Here is a 19,485-nt window from a genome sequence, read left to right on the forward strand (position 1 = left end):
CCGGAAGTACGCCTTTAACGGTTTCAAGATGGTGACCGGAAGTTCGACTATTTAAAGATGGCGACCGGATGTGGTGTAATTAACGCGTTCTTTTTGTTTTCTTTTATTTTTTTCAAAATGGCGATGGGCAGCCATTTCTAAAGATGGCGAAAAGGTTTGATCTCAAATGGAAAGTAGAAATCGGGAATTACCGAAAACAATGTACGAATGCATGAGTTTTGTTTTTGGACATTATTAAAGGTTATTATATTGGGGGGGGGGGGGGGGGGGGTGGCGTGCTCAGGTGGCCGACATTTTTTTTTCAGGGACGGGGGAAGACTTTTTCTTTGTCTTGCTTTTTTATTCTCCTAGAATAAGGGATTTTATCCTGGGCACTTTTGATTGTAGCCAAGCTCCTTCCCGGAGTTCGTGATCCATGAGGAGCGATACTTCGGCCGATGGAAACTTTCTTGGAAGCCTACAAAGACAAAGAGTTAATACGTCGTAGTGATCAAGCTTATTCATCAATTGAGGCCAACACGCATCGAGTTGCTCATCTTTACTCATCATGCAGCATACATCGTGATGCATTTGACCAGGATGGTCAACCGTACATCCAAAACATATTGACTCTATGGTTGCGGGTAATATATCAATAATACTGTCTACGTAAGACAATTTTAATGTTTGTTCAAAGCGTTTCCTTGAAAAAGATGACTGCTCTTGACATTTTTGTTTCAAGAAATGAATTTGAAATTGAGAAAGCTTATCATAGCAACGATTATGACGTAACATCCGTTTTCAATAATAGTGCTTTAAAGAACAACAAAATATTTTATTATTATTATCATTATTATTATTATTATTATTATTATTATTAATTATTATTATTATATTATTATTATTATTATTATTATTTATCATTATATTATTATATTATTTATTAATTATTTTTTTATTATTATTATTATTATATTATTATTTATTATTATTATTTATTATTATTTATATATATCATTATTATTATTATTATTATCTATATTATTATTATTATTATTATTATTTATTATTATTATTTATTATATATTTATTATTATTATTATTATATTACATTATCATTATATTATTATTTATTATTATTATATATTATTATTATTTATTATTATTATTTTATTATTATTATTATTATTATTATTATTATTTATTATTATTTTTATCATTATTATTATTATATATTATTTATCATTATTATTATTATTATTTTTTATTATTATTATTATTATTATTATTATTATTATTTTTTATTATTATTATTATTATTATTATTATTATTATTATTATTATGTGTTAAATCTTGAACTCAAAAGTGTGATTTTAAATTTTATCAAGTACTGTGCCTAAAATGAATGGTTTATTACGTCATATTACCTAGCAATGAACGTTCGACCGACCGAAGATTATTTTCATTTGTTTTGCATTATTTACGAGGAGAAAGATGCTTTTCCCCGCATGAACTTACCATCATCAAAGTTTCAAGTTTCATTTGCGGATTGAATGGTGAGTACTAATAACTGATTGTAAAAACTTTATTGAAACATATTACCTACATGAGACAATGGGTCCCAGGATTCTATAGCGTGAAGCAGACACCAAAGTATGATATCCTGTTGACTATACTGGGGATTGACCAAAGTTCATTAACGTATGACGTGAGTGCTCTATCAACTGAGCTATCGGGACCTACTCAATAAACTGTTGTAATTGCTTCTGTATGTTTTATTATTTCAATAGTTTGAGTATATTTTTATATCATGTAATTGTCTGAATAATTGAATTTATAAACATATTATTATTATTATTATTATTATTATTATTATTATTATTATTATTATTATTATTATTATTATTATGTATTATTATTATTATTATTGTTATTATTATTATTATTATATTATTATTGATTATTATTATTATATTATTATTATTTATTTATTAATTATATTATTATTTATTATTATTATTATTATATTATTATTATTATTTATTATTATTTGTTAGAATGACATTAGGCTTTTTTTTCCCAATTGTACACACATATTCGCTTATTGGAAACTTAGATTAATTCTGGGATGTTGCATTTTTTTCCAGATGTCGTCTGCTTTGTCTGACACATATCCATGCCCGACGTGTGGCAAAACGTTTTCAGCTGCAAACAATCGTGCTAGACATGTGCGCCAGACTCATCGAAACGAAGAATATCCATGTATTCATTTCGGCAAAATATTTAATCGTTTGGACAACATGAAACGCCATAGTAAAGATTGTCCCAGCATTCGTCCACAACCACCACCGAAACAACAAGAGCAAAAAAAAAAAAAAAAAAAAAAAAAAAAAAAAAAAAAAAATCCCGAAAACGAAAAAGTACGGACGAACCATCAACATCAAAGGACACACATTCGAATGATAACCAATCGCGACCAAAAACCAAACGATCACGAATTGAACTGGACCCTCCTTCACCACCAGCCTATTAAAATATAGATAGTATGCGCTTGGCTAAGAAGCTCATAACATTGCCATCCGGAAGTATAACGAACCAACACACAAAGTTGTGTGTATCCATGAACGAATATAGTCAGGTTAATGCAGTTCAGTGAGCATTACTCATAAACGCGGAGGCAAAAAACAGTAACAAAGACCAGAGTGACGTCATCTTCGAACTATCTATAGACGATATAATATAATATATATATAATATAATATAATAATAATAATATAATATAATATAAATATAATATAATATAATATAATATATAATATAATATAATATAATATAATATAATATAATATAATATAATATAGCGCCTAGTTCCAATTTAGAATTGCTCACTGGCGATTTACATCAATACAACATGTATGATATACAAATATAGAACTGACATGTTAAAAAAACACATAAATTCGACGATGATATAATATATCATAATAAAATACATACTAAGAGTCCAAATTATATGCCCTACAGAAAAGCACAGTTTTTAACCGTTTTCTAAAGATAAGTGGATTGTCACTATTTTTAGTTTCAATACTGATGGAGTTCCACAATCGGGGGGCATGGTGGTCAAAAGATTTCTCATGAAAAACTAACGATTTTGGGTGGTTCCCTTAGGATAATCAAATTAGCAGATCTTAAATTTCGACTGGGTTCATAAAGGTGGATAAGTTCTTGAAGGTAAACAGGAGCAGAATTGTTTAAGCAATTGAAAACATGGCTGAGTATTTTAAATTCAATTCTAAACTTTACAGGTAGCCAGTGTAGGTACAAAGATTGCAGGATCTGGTTACATTAGTGACATAGGCAGACATGATTAATTTGGTATCAAATAAAACTCCTAATGATGACATTAGAGATTGCCTTTATGAGAACTGGTCGGTTATAAAAACACGATTCTACCAATCTGACAAACAAGTGCAAGATATGTACAATTGTAGTTTCAAATCCGACTGTTGACTTGGACGACGAATTATTGGATCTATTCGATAAACAGAAACACGTTTTCAAAATCGACATTGCATACGGATTTATATTGAGAAACAATGACGATGGCGAACTCAGATTTTATCATACCTGTCAAAACAATGGCGGTGTGCTTCACGAACCCCACTTAGTTTACGATGCTCTTTCCTTTAGAGATTTCATCGAAACCATCAAAAACGAAGACATTTTGGAATGGGCCCGTCAACAAAGACCAAACTCAAAATGGATAGTCGAAATGATTACAAATGTGGCCCTCTTCGTTAACAAGGTTTTGGTGAGTACATTCACTTCTCTCTCTCTCTCTCTCTCTCTCTCTCTCTCTCTCTCTCTCTCTCTCTCTCTCTCTCTCTCTCTCCATTTCTTTGTCTTTTGATAGCTAGCAAATTATATTTTTACAAGTACAAAACCACCGTCCTTCAGATTCAAATTGTCCATGGAGCCGGAGTTTAGCCCGGTTTCTATAGCGTGAAACGAACAATAGCAATTGCTTGCTACCTTTGTATAGGACACTAGTATAATATACTATAATAAATGCTTTGCATATTATACTCAGTATATTTTTTAAGATATATTATTTCATTAGGTTATTCTTATTTTTATTTTTTTTTTATTTTATAGGCCGAGCTTTGTACTGTCAGTCTTGTGAAAAGTACTCTCCATAAACTATTATTATTGTCCTTTAAACCCTTTTTGTATTCAATAAATCTTGTAATCTCACTCTCTTTCTCTCTTTCTCTCTCTTTCTTAGGAACTTCCTATAGGGGCTGCAATAAATCTTCCAACTTTTGTCATCAACAACAAGGGATTTTTCTCCCTTAAATCTGACATAAAGTATGGCTATCCGTATACGGATAATTGTGACCCTACGCCTCGAAGCGGTATTAAGTCGGGATTTGGAAAACGAAGAAAACCGGTTTTAAAGTGGAAATGGTCAAAATTATCAAATTTCATTTTTTGGTTGTTTCAGAAACTACAATCATTTTTCTACATGATAACATAATTATTCAACATAGATATTGACGATAAGTTATATAAATTTAAAGTTTTAAAATGCAACTATCAGAGAGACATTCAAAACAAGAGTTGACTTTCTCTTAGAGAGCCACCATTTCCAAAACTTAGTAATATTAAGTCTTTTCGTATACCAATACTATGTAAGATACCACAGCAAAGGGCGTGTCTTTCTCTATCTCAGGGAAAGCATGACTGTTTCCATAATTTCATGGTTCAACCAATAATGAACTTTAAAAACTGTAAACAAGTCTAGGTTTATCCCTGACAACCTTACAAATGAATGATTCTGATTGGTCAAGGATCATCATATGCACCTGTTGGCCATTAAATAATACCAATAATAGCTAATCACAAATACTTTGGCCTCAAACTTTAGCCTCGTTAGCTTTTCAAGTTCGTATTGCTCAATTTATCACTAGATGAACTTTCAGCACTCTCTCTCTCTCTCTCTCTCTCTCTCTCTCTCTCTCAAACACACACACACACACACATACGCACACACACACACACACACACACACACACTGCAACCATCACAACCACATTTTCATCACGACCACTTGTACTACAACCACCACCACCACCACATCTTCACTACAACTACTACAACCACCACCACCACCACATCTTCACTACCACTACTACTTCAACCACCACCATCACATCATCATTACTACTACAACTACTGCCACTACTACAACTAGAACCACTACCACCACCACATCATCATCACTACCACTACTACTACTACTACTACTACTACTACTACTACTACTACTACTACTACTACTACTACTACTACTACTACTACTACTACTACTACTACTACTACTACTACTACTACTACTACTACTACTACTACTATTACTACTACTACAGCCATAATCACTTCGTCATCATCACTACTACTGCTACTACTACTACTACTACTACTACTACTACTACTACTACTACTACTACTACTACTACAACCACCATTACTATAATCACTACCATTAGGTTTTGGAGCTTTACGTCATTGGAAATAAGGAAACTTTAGGGTTGTATTCGGCAATATGTTTATATATCATAATATAGTTCTAATCAGTTATCTATACAATATTTAAATACAATACCAAATACCATCCAAATTCCCTTTTTGTGTGTGCGGAAATTCCTCTTTCGGCATTGAAATCATCCGAGTGGTGTCTGAAATTCCTGTGAGTCAAATTGAAAATTGGCGTCTCTGCAAATTTTACTATTCGTCAAAGTTTCAATGTCCGTATCTAAGGAGTTATCTTTGCCCATTGATTTGACTGTGCATGAAAACGGTGCCTCACTTCAAAGTCGATTTTCTCAGAACTTGGTTTTTACACATTCCCTACTTGAAACGATCATATCTCGTTAATGAATAATCCGAATTTTATCAATTTGATATCAAATTTTAAAGCATAAAATAAGCAATGGTTGGGTACCAAGAACCCAAAATTGAAGAATCCGACTTAATACTGTTTCGAGGCGGAGGGTCACAATTTATGTTTATTTCGTTGTCTGGCCTTAGCTTTTGGAGAAGACGTAAGAAACTTATATAAAGCAACAGAAACTTTATTTTACCAATATGCTGGACGACACACTGACAAAAACAAGATTCCGGAGTAACTATTCAAGAATTAAACCAAATTGAAGATTGCTTTAAAATCAACATTTTTGTTTATACACTAAAAGATATCTCAGAAGACGCTGACGAGGATGAAGAGACTCGAGATAATGGAAATATTACATCTGTTGCTGCAAGAAGATCTGTCTGCAAATATGAAAAATGTATGAATGTAAATCTCTATCAAAATCATTTTAGTTATATCAAGGATTTCGAATTGTACAGTAGATCTTACTCGTATAGAAAATGTGGTAAACTTTGGAAATTCAGATGGAACGTCGAAGGCCATGAAGCCACTTGCGATGGGCAAACAAGAATGAAGTATGTATGAGGAGCTTTCCAACTGGAACAAACTGTTTTTGAACAATTAGAAGATGAAGGAATATTTGTTGAAAATTCATTAAGATATTATCCATTTGTAGCAACGTTTGACTACGATGCGTATTTTGATAGAGATCACCTCCCAAGTAACACCAAAAGTCAAACTTGGATCGCCAAACATATTTTACTGTCAGTAGCAATTTGCAGTAATGTTTTAGACTTTACAGAACCTATCTGTCTGGTAACCACAGGTAACCTTAAGGAACTTGTAATGGACATGTTGTCGACTTTAAAAGCCATTTCAAAATCTGCCTTTGACCATCTAACTGAGACCTATGTGTTTGAAGAAATTGACTTTAAAATAAAACAACAAAAAACACAAGAACCCCAACATGAGAAAGATAAGAAAAATACACTGCCTCTTGAACGAATAAAGTCTAGACTTTTATGGTGGATGAAAGAACTGCCTGTTGTTGGTTTCAATTCCGGCAGATACGATATTAACCTTATCAAACCTTTTCTACTTGATTACCTCCTTCAAGATGAGGAAGATGGAATTAAAATGACAGTCAAGAAAAGTAATAATTTCATGTGTATAGAAACCGATAGTCTTTCCTTTGTTGATATTTGCAACTACCTTGCTGCTGGTGTGTCTTACGATAAATTAAAACATATAAGTGTTCTCAAACTAAGGGTTTGGAATAGGGTCTACTAAGACACAATATTTTGATGGGCTCTCTAAAATAGCTGACTTCACTTCATACTCAGTGGCTGGATCGAAAACATATAGTAGAGTTCCGTGGAATGGTCCAACGCTCGGTTACGATGATAATGATGTATTGTCTAAGTTTTCCCTAATGGATTTTATCTTGTGAAAATAGTTGGCGAAATTTTGAGCTAGTTCGGCGTTATTTCTAGACGCTGGAAGGGGTGTGGATTTCTTAATGCCAAGAAGGTCGTTTGCGGTGGAAAACAGTTCTTTACAAGATTTAATGCGTTGAAATATTTCGTTGTACTCAAGTTTATAGAAATATCATAATGGATTACAAACCGATGCTGTTATCTAAAAATTGAACAAAAGAATGTATTTTATTCTGAAACTTTCAGAATTTGACATAGACAAAACGTTATACACCTTTTTTTTTATAGATCCGTCCTGGAGACCGGTATTACTTTTTGTTTTACAGCATGGTGTGGAAATGCCAGTATTTGCGACATTAAGAAAATTGATCGGATAATTGATAAAGCCAGGAGTTATACTCACCCAATTTACAATATGGAAGAACTGTTCAAGAGATTTTGCCTAAGGAAACTGGAGAAAGTTATGAAGGATGGGGATCTCTCCCTTCACTAATATATTAAGTTCTCCACGAGGAGCCGTCGCCTTATATCTATAAAAACAAAGACAACACGTCACCTTAATTCATTTTTGCCACATGATGTTCGAATTTTTAACGAGCAACTGTGATTTGACATAAATATTATTTTTTAAATATACACACACAAGTTAGGACTAAAGGCTAGAGATGTGGCCTATCTCAATTTATCAAATTAATATATAAAGTGTTGCTATTGATTCTTGGTTGTATATTTTTACATTTTAGGGCATTTGCATATATATATATATATATATATATATATATATATATATATATATATATATATATATATATATATATATAGTATACATTGTCGCCATAGATTCTCAACTTTGTGTTTATACATCTTCATGCGTGTCACGTCGGTAAACGAATTTTCATTTTTTTAATGAATAAAGCATATTATTATTATTATTATTATTATTATTATTATTATTATTATTATTATTATTATTATTATTATTATTATTATTATTATGCTGATCAAGATAATAATTAAGTGATAACAAATAATGGCATAAAATCAGTCAAAAGTATTACATTAGAGTGAACTTCAGAGATAAGCGCGCCCTCTTATTCTTTAGTCTCAAGATGATCAAACTCTGATGTTAGTTCAGAGCTCAAGGAGGACGGAGATGTACTTTCAAGCAATCAAAACACGTCATGTAAATGATGTATAGTGAGTTTTCGTGGATAAGAAAGAATGATTGTGTTTTTAACTACAAAATCAATATTTCATTTTACTGTTAATGGGGTTGTATTGACATTGGACTCTATAAGTTTGAGCATCCATAAATATCACAGCTGCTAAATAATTGTCAATTTCTAAAGTCACGATGCGACTGAACTTCAAACCTATTATCTCCCGGTTATGCTTTACTAGTAAATATAATGTACGAAATAATGGTTGGGTATTTAAAAAGATAATAAGCCGATCACCTGTTGTCCCTATCTCTATTAATTTAAAATAACAAGCGAAGCTATTGAAAGAAAGATGTTGTTGCAAGGGAAGAGGAACGAGTTGTATCGAAGTAACAGAGGAAGACAGACAGCATTATTTTCAAGCCAAGAAAAGACAATTGCGATGAATGCGTCAAACACGAAGGTAAGGTGCAAACGTCGATGAAATGGCATGGAATTCTCATCTTAAATAATGGACGACAGCAGCTTCAAATGGTTGTGAAAGGATAAAACTGAACAAGGAGAGTTTATGAATCTTATATAGATTTACAGGCTGATTTATTATCTCCATCGATCCAAGCCTCTGCTGTTTACTACATGACCACATTCATGAGGCAGGTCTGACCGCCAACGAGTTGTCTCTACAACTACTTATGCGCACAATTAACAGCTGGTACTTACACCAAAATAATAATCTCCAACGATGGTATAGAAACGTGATGTCAAGAATGTTGAGTTTATTTATATGGAAGCAAGCGCCACAGTTGTACAAAAGTATTTATTTAGAGAGAGGACATATTCAGATGGTATGCGACTCAATAAATGCAGCAATTGAACGAAAGTTGACATTTTCACTCCATCTAACTACAATACAATTATTATTTGTTTTGTTTTTAAGGGTTTTTTAAAACCTCTCACATGACAGAACACAGCACTCCTTAAAAGCTACAGTACATTACTTGACATACAAATGCTTCCTGTCATTTGATGAAGTAACACCTTAACCACAAACAGGTTGGGAAAGAAGGTAGCATTCCCAACTTTTACTGACATAAGAGCAGTTAGTTGTTAACCAGATGGAACCATTCTGTTTGAACCGAACGATCAGGACAACTGGAATTTGCTTCCCCAATCAATGAGTGATGGAAGAGCAACTTCTGATGATCACCGATGCAGGTTTACACCAGTCAGAGGAAGATCTCCTCAGAGAATTATAACCATCTCCAGCAGATAAAACCAACTTTGCCAAAAGATGCCCATGAATTTTACAATTTGAAACATTGATTGGCACCTCATTAAGATCATTGTATTTGAGTTGTAACTTACTTAGTCTCCATTAGAAATTGATTCGTGTTAAATACAATGAAATATGGATTGTGTTTATAGTTCATGTTGAATATCTGAAAACAAAGATTGAAATTTTTACCAACAAAAAAAATACCCCCCCCGTCCACAAATACACACACACGCACACACACATACACACACACACATATATATATATAGATATATGTGTGTGTGTATATACATCATCATCCATCGTGGCTTGTGCTCTTTGTCTTCCTCTAGCTCTCTTTCCTTCGATCATCCCAGATGTTACCAACTTTTCTATTCCGTCTCTTCTCCACCATGTCCCAGAAACCGTAACTGCCTCTTTCTGATGTTATCGATCAGCATTCTTCCCTTTCTCACTTTCTCCAACACTTCCTCGTTCGTACACCTGCCTGTCCATGATACCCTTAACATTCTTCTTTACACCCACATCTCAAATGCCTCTAACCTCCTCGTACATTCTTTGTCAAGCGTCCACGTTTCACAACCGTATAAAAGGGTACTTATAACATATGTTTATACTACTTTCATTCTGGCTTTCAAGTTTAGGTTTTTGTTTGACACAACTGGTCGCATTTTATAGAACACGTTTTTGCTAATGCTATTCTTTGTTTTATATCCTCTATGTCACGTGCGTCATGGGTGATGATAGTGCCTAAATATTTAAATTTCTTTACTTGTTTGATGGTCTCTCCTTTGCTTGACAAGTGGAAGGTCGCGTTGTTGTCATTCTTTGACCCCACCATGCATTCGGTTTTCTTAATATTTAGTTTCAGACCCATCTCTTCACTTTTGCACACCACTATATTACCTAAAATTTTCTGCACGTGTTCTGGAGAGTAGACCATCAGAGTACCGTCGTCTGCGTATCTTATGTTATTCATATTCTGCCCTCCAACGACGACGCCTTTCATATCTTCAATTTCTTTGAATATTATTTCACTATATATGTTAAAAAGGTCCGGTGATAAGACGCAACCTTGTCTTACTCCCTTCTCGATGTTCAAGAAGTCCGATGTTTCATTATCCAGTTTGACAGACGCTGTTTGATTCCAATATAAGTTTTTCACAAGTCGAAGGTCTTTACTGTCCATACCGATCTTTTCTAATATTTTGAATAGCGTATCATGCTGTACTGAATCAAAAGCTTTGGAATAATCGATGAAGATAGATAAAGTGATTTTTGTATTTCGATTGACCGTTGCATTAATGTTTTCAATGTAAAGATTGCATTTACCGTACCCTTTTCTTTAACAAAACCAAACTGCTCGTCACTTATCTCTGGAGAGATCTTGCTCCTCATTCTTTTCATAAGTAGTTTTAACATAATTGTTGTGGCCTGGCTCATTATGCTGATTGTTCTGTGTTGGTCACAGTCAATAGTACCTTGTTTTTTGGGTATCGTAATGAATACTGATTGTCTTGACATTAGGCAACTCACCCTTTTCATATAAGACATTAAAGGCTTTTGTCAGAATGTCTATTCCCAGATCGTCGAGGGCGTCAATCAATTCTATTGAGAAACTATCTTGGCCTACCGCTTTCCCCCTTTTCATCTCTTTACAAGCAGCTTCTACTTCTTATCGCATAATCTGGGGACCCGTGTTCACAGTATAGATTTCTTTATCTAAGCTCGTCCCTCTTTTGTCACTTGTTTCACTTATTTTCTTTCACGCATTCTTTGTAATCATTTTTTATTTGATGGTTAATTCTAAGTAGATCTAATTGCAGTTTTGGTTCCACTTTCTTTTTCTTTATTTGTTTAAGTTTTATTTTTAGCGTGGCCTTGACAGGTCTGTGGTCACTATTAAAATCTGCGCTTGTCCAACGATTGGACATTTCTTCAGAAATGTAAACACGCTGCTTTGTTTATAAGAGCTGTTAGCATACCCATGTGTCAAGCTGAACAAAATGACCAATCGTGATGTTATATATATATGTTTTAAAAACTGTGAACACTTTTCATAATGTGGGCCATTTTGAGGACATATTCCAATGTGACCAATGACCTCAAGCACATGGAAATGTAATATAGATCACGCCCATTCAAAATTCAATTTCTTTGTGTTCAATCAGTGTTCGAGTTAAGTCAAAATCTTGAATACAGGGGGGACGGAGAGTCTAATAATAGTCTAACTTTCTTTTTTAATGACCTAAATCTTTCACGCCAGACTTCAATAGAACGATAGTCTAATAATAGTATAAGTTTCTTTTTTAATGACCTAAATCTTTCACGTTAGACTTCAATAATATTTTTTTTTTGTTTTTTTTTTCGTTTTATTTTGTTTGGGAGAAGGGGGGGGGGGGGGTTAGTTTTTATTTTTGAAAGAGTGTGTCAATGCCGTTCTTCAACGTAACCTCCGATAGGCCTAAAGAGAGACAGTTCCGTTTCATTCTTGAAAATCGTTTCTTTTCTTTTTCTTCTTTTTTTTTTTTTAAATTTCATTTTATGGTGTTTTATGGTGTGCAGCTATGTTGTCCAGTGGTATGACACTCGCTGTCGGATCAGAAGGTCCTGAGTTCGAGCCTCGCTCGGCGGATAGTTGAGTCCTTGGAAAAGGCTCTTTACTCCCATTCTCTCAGGTGTAAAATGAGTACCTAGCTGTTAACAGCGTTGTCTCTGTTGGAAAAAAAAAACGCCTAACAGGCGTGATGCCTTGTTCTACATGTTACAATGTTGCTATAGGTCAGGGACCCCTTGTAAAGCGCTTTGAGCACATTAAGTGGAGTTTGCTCTATATAAAAGATCAAGAAAGCTGAAGATTCTAATCTTTAAGGCTTGGTATCAAGAATATGCGACCCGTCGCCTCTAAACGGTAATTGTGTCGAAATTAAATGATCTAGATGAACAATTATCGACCTTAAAGTCAAAGGCTATGTGCGGCTATGTGGTCTAGTGGTATGACACTCGCTTTCAGATCGGAAGGTCCTGGGTTCGAGCCCCGCGCTCGGAGCATAGTTGAGTCCTTGGAAAACGCTCTTTATTCACATTCTCTCACCGTACTCAGGTGTATAATGAGTACCTGACCTTTAACAGCGTTGTCTTTGTCCGAAAAATTGTAATATCGCATAACAGGCTTCATGTCCCGTCCTACATGTTAAATGTTGCTGTTGACCAGGGACCCCTTGTAAAGCGCTTTGAGCACATTTAGTGGATATTGCGCTATATAAAGCTCATTTTTTTTAATTTAAAGAAACAAAACTATCAGAGATTTGAGCAATTTTGTTTCTTTGAAGTTGATGTTTCAAAACTCACTCATTTGTTTGAGAACAAATTTTATCCGTGATGCTTGAGATAGGATTCATTAGTCTGATGTCACATCCGCCCAGCAACGAGCAGAACGGTACTTTTTATTCTTCATGCTGGCTTGAACTTTTTCACATGTTATGTGATCAAAATGTATAAAAGTCAAAACATGATCAGATTTATAATGTTTTTCTCCTCTGGATACACTTTTATGCTCGTCGGAGAAGTATTTTATTAGGGCGTCCCCATTGTTCCGATAGTTTAGAACCAGTTACTAAGTTAATATGCGTCATTACGAGGGAAGTGACGTCACGACTGTTGAAGCCTATTTTAGTTAAAGCATAACATGGTACAAAGCTACTACAAGCCGTGGACTGTGAAAAGTAATAAACGAAAATTAAAAGGCTATACCGGGTTGAATTAAAAAAACCAAAAAAACCCCACGAAATACCAAACATGGAACGTCTCGGGTTCGAAACCTTTCTTCAGCCAGCAACAACAAACAATAAAAACATACATACATTATAACATCGATCTGTTTTTTTTTAAAGTAATGTATTTTTATGTTTTTATTGTATTTTGATGTTGGCTGAAGAAGGGTTTTGAGCGAAAATTTGACGAGAATAGTAAAATTTAGCATGAGCTTAGAATATATATCTAATAATGTATACAAATTTTTGAAACAATCCAATAATTACTTTTGTAGTTATTTATTATTATGTAAGATGTCCTTAAAATAAATAAAACATTTTTTTAAAATGCCAACTTTTTGACTTTGCTCACTTTTTGAAGAATTTTTGATATTTCAATAAAGAATCAATAAAATAAGAATGATTAATGTGCCATTTTTGTCTTATTTAATAGAGGAAACACAATTTCAAAAGGCCAAAAGTTAAAGAAGGGTTTAAAATTTCAAAGTACAGTTTTGAAATACGTGAAGCCGGGTGGGCAGGGAAAGAAATATCAAGAAAGTGAATGGGATGGGAAAAAAAAGAATGAGAGAGTAAAACACACACACACACACACACACACACACACACACGAGAGAGAGAGAGAGAGAGAGAGAGAGAGAGAGAGAGAGAGAGAGAGAGAGAGAGAGAGAGAGAGAGAGAGAGAAATAGGAGCGAGACGGGGAGGTGAGTGAGACAGCTTGTGCATTAAGAGGGCGGGAGGGAAATAGAGTAAAGATTGAAGCTGTGTGTATGTGTGTGTGTTTTTATCTTCCAATGTGACCAATGACCTCGAGCACATGGAAATGTAAAATATAAAAATTCAATTTCTTTGTGTTCAATCAGTGTTCGAGTTCAGACAAAATCTTGAATACAGCGGGGACGGATAGTTTAATAATAGTTTAAGTTTCTTTTTTTTTTTTAATGACCTAAATATTTCACGCCAGACTTCAAAAACTGTTTGGTTTTTATTTTCGTTTATTTTTTTTTTTTTGGGGGGGGGGGGGTTGTTATTTTTGAAAGAGTGTGTCAATGCCGTTCTTCAACGTAACCTCCGTAACTCCGATAGGCCTAAAGAGAGACAGTTCCGTTCCATTCTTGAAAAGAGTTTCTTTTCTTTTTCTTCTTCTTTTTTTTTTATAAAGTTCATTTTATGGTGTTTTATGGTGTGCAGCTGTGTTGTCTAGTGGTATGACACTCGCTTTCGGATCGGAAGGTCCTGAGTTCGAGCCTCGCTCGGCGAGTTAGTTGAGTCCTTGGACAAGGCTCTTTACTCCCATTCTCTCACCGTACTCAGGTGTAAAATGAGTAGCTGGCTGTTAACAGCGTTGTCTCTGTTGGAAAAAAAACCCTGTAATATCGCCTAACAGGCGTGATGCCTTGTCCTACATGTTACATATAGGTCAGGGACCCCTTGTAAAGCGCTTTGAGCACATTAAGTGCATTTTGCTCTATATAAAAGCTCAAGAAAGCTGAAGATTCTAATCTTTAAGGCTTGGTATCAAGAATATGCGACCCGTCGCCTCTAAACGATAATTGTGTCGAAATGAAATGATCTAGATGAACAATAATCGACTTTAAAGTCAAAGGCTATGTGCGGCTATGTGGTCTAGTGGTATGACACTCGCTTTCAGAGTCATGGTCAATCAACTGGAAACATATTGACCAATGATATTGCAATGAAAGAATTGGGCTGGATAAATTATTCATTGCGTTGTGTCCATTTGGAGTCAGATGACAGCTTGAGGAGGAGGGGGTGGGGCATATTGTGTAATGACATACATGCAAACATGTCATTGAATCTCTCAAGTTCTTCAAGTTCTTCACCCACCTTGATGATTGTATGAAAAGACTCCCCCCCCCCCTTCTTTCAGTATGCAAAGAAAGCACGACAAAGCGAACATATCTCTCTCTCTCTCTCTCTCTCTCTCTCTCTCTCTCTCTCTCTGTGTGTGTGTGTGTGCGCGTGCGTGTGTGTTTGACCCTCTCTCCTTTCCATCTATCTATCTATCTATCTATCTATCTATCTATCTATCTATCTATATTTCTATCTATCCATTAATAGGTCTCTCTCTCTCTCTCTCTCTCTCTCTCTCTCTCTCTCTCTCTCTCTGTGTGTGTCTGTTTATATATCCAAACATTTAACTTTTTTCATTTTTTTTTAGTTACACGTAATTCCTTCGGCAGTTCATTAATTGTTGAAGTTTCAATTTACTATTCTGCTTTTGTACTTAAAATTATATGTTTATTCTACAACAATATCAGTAAGTGTAAGATTAGGCAACTGTTATCATATTAAAGTCTTACGGTATCCTATAATTTCATGATAAAAGAATAAAGGGACAATGGACACTCACCTCAATTATTAACCAATGCAGCTAGACAAAGAAATAATAGCACGTGGTTTGTATCAAAATGCACAAACACACACATATGTTACAGTGAATGACACAATCCGTCGGATGGTGAAAAGGTGTGAACTGTGATATTGCCAAGTCTAGTTAGAAGATCAATTTTGATCTTAAATTAACCCTTTTTCGACATCTTCGGGAAATATCAAAGCGTAATTTCAGTTAATTTTTTTTACAGCAAGTCAAGTTGAAATAGTATGACATTTGAGAAAAGTTCCTGGATAGCTTTCCCATACATCTGACGATAACTTCATGAAAAATCACCCGATTTACTTCAAATAAGGATTAAAATGCTCTGGGGAGAAAAGGGAAAACAATGTAAATCCAAAATTTTCACCTTCCGACTGGTTATGTCATGCCCTGACACAAATGTAACACACGTCTGCTGACGCCGTGACGCATCGCCGGAGCATTTTAATCGCCGACGGCGCTTGTGATGAACGTTGACCAATCAGAATCATTCATTTGTAAGGTTGTCAGGGAAAAACCTAGACTTGTTTTCAGTTTTTAAAGTTCATTATTGGTTGAACCATGAAATTGTGGAAACAGTCGTGCTTTCTCTGAGATAGATAAAGACACGTCCTTTGCTGTGATATCTTACATCTTACTGGTGGAGAAAAAGACTTAATATTACTAAGCCTTGGAAATGGTGGCTCTCTGAGAGAAAGTCAACTCTCGTTTTGAATATGTCACTAATAGTTGCATTTTTAAACTTTAAATTTATATAACTTATCGTCAATATTTATTTTGAATTTTTATGTTATGTAGAAAAATGATTGTAGTTTCTGAACCAACCAAAAACTGAAATTTGATAATTTTGACCATTTCCGCTTCAAACCCGGTTTTCTTCGTTTTCCAAATCCCGACTTAATACCGCTTTGAGGCGCAGGGTCACTTATTATTCACCCCGATTTAATCCCGTTTGGGGACGAGTGGCCACATATTTCTTATTGTTCATTTCTAAAAAGTTAATAATCAACAAAATTGTGACCGTTCCAGTCGAAACGGACAGATTCCGGTGTGGATCCGACTCTAAACAGTGACTATAAATTTAAAATAAACAAAGATGCGACCATCACATCAAAGCGGTATTAAATCGCCGTGGACCAAATACTTAACAGGGACTTTCAAGTTAAAATGCTCTTCACAAAGTTTCATTCATTCCTTCTGCACGCCATATTGAGCGACCTTTCTCTCTTCCGGTTCAAAACTCATAGGAAATGTGTGTGTCCAGTCCACCGGATAACAATAATTGGGCTACATATTGAATTATAAGATGGGCATAAGTATTTTAGTAGCAGGATATAGAGGAACCTTTTTCGTCCAACGTGTTTTGTGTCGCTCCTTGGGAAAATAACCCATCTATGAAAATTTCACCAGAACACTCGTCCTTCAAATATCGATCGATTTAAATTACGCTCGTCTTGGCGAAAACTCTCAAACCTGGGATTTAGCGATATTACAATTTTTTTTCGGACAAAGACAACGCTGTGAACGGCGGCCAGGTACTCATTTTACACCTGAGTACGGTGAGAGAATGTGAGTAAAGAGCCTTTTCCAAGGACTCAACTATGCGAAAGCGAGGTTTACCTTATAGATAGAACCATTTTGACGTCACTCGGGTCTTTGTTATTTAAAAAAATTTTTTCTGCTATCCTTATTTACGAATGATTCTCACTAAATTGTATACAACTGATTATAGATAGTATGCCTTTTATATATAGAAGTTGTGCGCTTGGCTAATAGGCTCACAACATTGCCATCCGGGAGTATAACGGACCAACACACAAAACTATGTGAAACCTTGAACGTTTATAGTCTAGATAATACAATTTGGTGAGAATTATTCATAAACCTGGATGGCAAAAAAAACAACAAAAAAACAAAACAATAACAAAGAAATGAGTGACGTCTACTTCGTTCTATCTATAAACGTTAGAGGTGTATTGGACCGTTATAGTCCCGGATGGCAATGTTGTGAGCTTCTTAGCTTAGCCAAGCGCACAGCATATATATATATATATATATATATATATATATATATATATATATATATATATATATATATATATATATATGAAGCTCAAACAATTCATTGGTTGCAACTCCTCAAATGTTGTTACCGTAGAAGGAAAGGAACTTACGTTTCTCAGCTCTTTGTTATTGTTTTTTTAATGGGCGGTTTGGGTCTTTTCTAACAAAAATAAATTAATTGCCAATATTGGGCGGTTTTAATCATTCTGTATCGTCATTATAGGTTAAAAGACAACATTTATGTTGAAAAATTTTAATTAACAATAATAATAATAATAATAATAATAATAATAATAATAATAATAATAATAATAATAATAATAATAATAATAATAATAATAATAATAATTAATAATAATAATAGATCTTTATTGTCCATAAATATGGCAATTTGTCATTTAGTTACAGTTGTTATAACGTTAAATGATAACTGTAACATTGAACATATATTTCACTCCTACTTATTTTCTCTCTCTCTCTCTCTCACATTCTCTCTCTCTCTCTCTCTCTCTCTCTCTCTCTCTCTCTCTCTCTCTCTTCCTCTCTTTCTTTCACATGTGCGATATACACAACATAAACATATTCATTCCGTTTTCAATGTGTTACAATTGTGGCAATTCGACACCAAAAATTATCATCGTTATCAATTGGTCAGTTAATCTAACATTAAATAAATTATCTTTGTTGATACACATTTTGCGACCTAATTTGGGGGTCTGACATCAAAAAATATAACAATCTTGTGGCAAACGTTCCACAAAACTAATGAAGGAATGACCTCCACATTCTTCCCTCTTATCAACATTGTAGCATATGCAACGTCCACAAGGCTCCGTTTTACGTTGATTACTGGCCATATCCATCGTCAAGCGGCTCCTAACTAGTATGTCCCTCAAATTACGGTCATGTCTGTAGGCGATAAGCGGCGGTTTGTTGAATATATCCCTCGTTTCTACATGCTCCTGAAGAATCTGACGGTAGTTGGTTTTAAAAATTTTGATGACTTCCTTGTTGTGTGGATGATTGGTGATGACTAGGATAGGTCTGTCTTGCTGTCACTGTTGTCAACTAGTTTCATGGCAGCTTCCCTAGAGATGTTTTGGATTTTGTCAACCGCTTATTTTAATATGGATTCAGGATAATGGCGGTTGCGGAAAAATTCGAGCATTTTGTCCTTCTCTACCGTGAAGTCCTCGTCATCCTGGCAGATTCGTCTTAGTAGCTGTGAAAATGGAATTGAATCCTTGCATTTGGTGGGATGTGATGACGGATAGAGAAGGTAGACGTCTTGAGTCCACTTTGGGTGAGAGAAACTGCGATATCCATGAAGGCTACGTGAGTGGTGGATATCTGATGAGTGTACTTTATTGCTGGATGGAAGTTGTTGAGGGCAGTGATGAATTTGTTGAGTAGCATTTTAGTCATGTTGGTAACGCCGATCTTTTATAAAAAGCTGGTTGGTGGC

General features: G+C 34.6%; 1 protein-coding gene across 1 annotated transcript in view; it reads right to left on the reverse strand.

Moving 5' to 3' along the window:
* LOC144980742 (carbohydrate sulfotransferase 15-like) overlaps positions 1 to 16,332 on the reverse strand; it is a 130,565-nt gene extending 114,233 nt beyond the window's left edge. The window contains exon 1 of the mRNA XM_078928482.1: positions 15,933 to 16,332. The gene's annotated coding sequence lies outside the window, so the exon portion shown is untranslated. The remainder of the gene's footprint in view (positions 1 to 15,932) is intronic.
* Between the last annotated feature and the right edge of the window lie 3,153 nt (positions 16,333 to 19,485).

Source organism: Berghia stephanieae, chromosome 10 (genome assembly GCF_034508935.2).
Source record: "Berghia stephanieae isolate SIO BIC M18660-M18661 chromosome 10, UCSD_Bste_1.3, whole genome shotgun sequence".
Classification (NCBI taxonomy): Eukaryota; Metazoa; Mollusca; class Gastropoda; order Nudibranchia; family Aeolidiidae; genus Berghia; species Berghia stephanieae.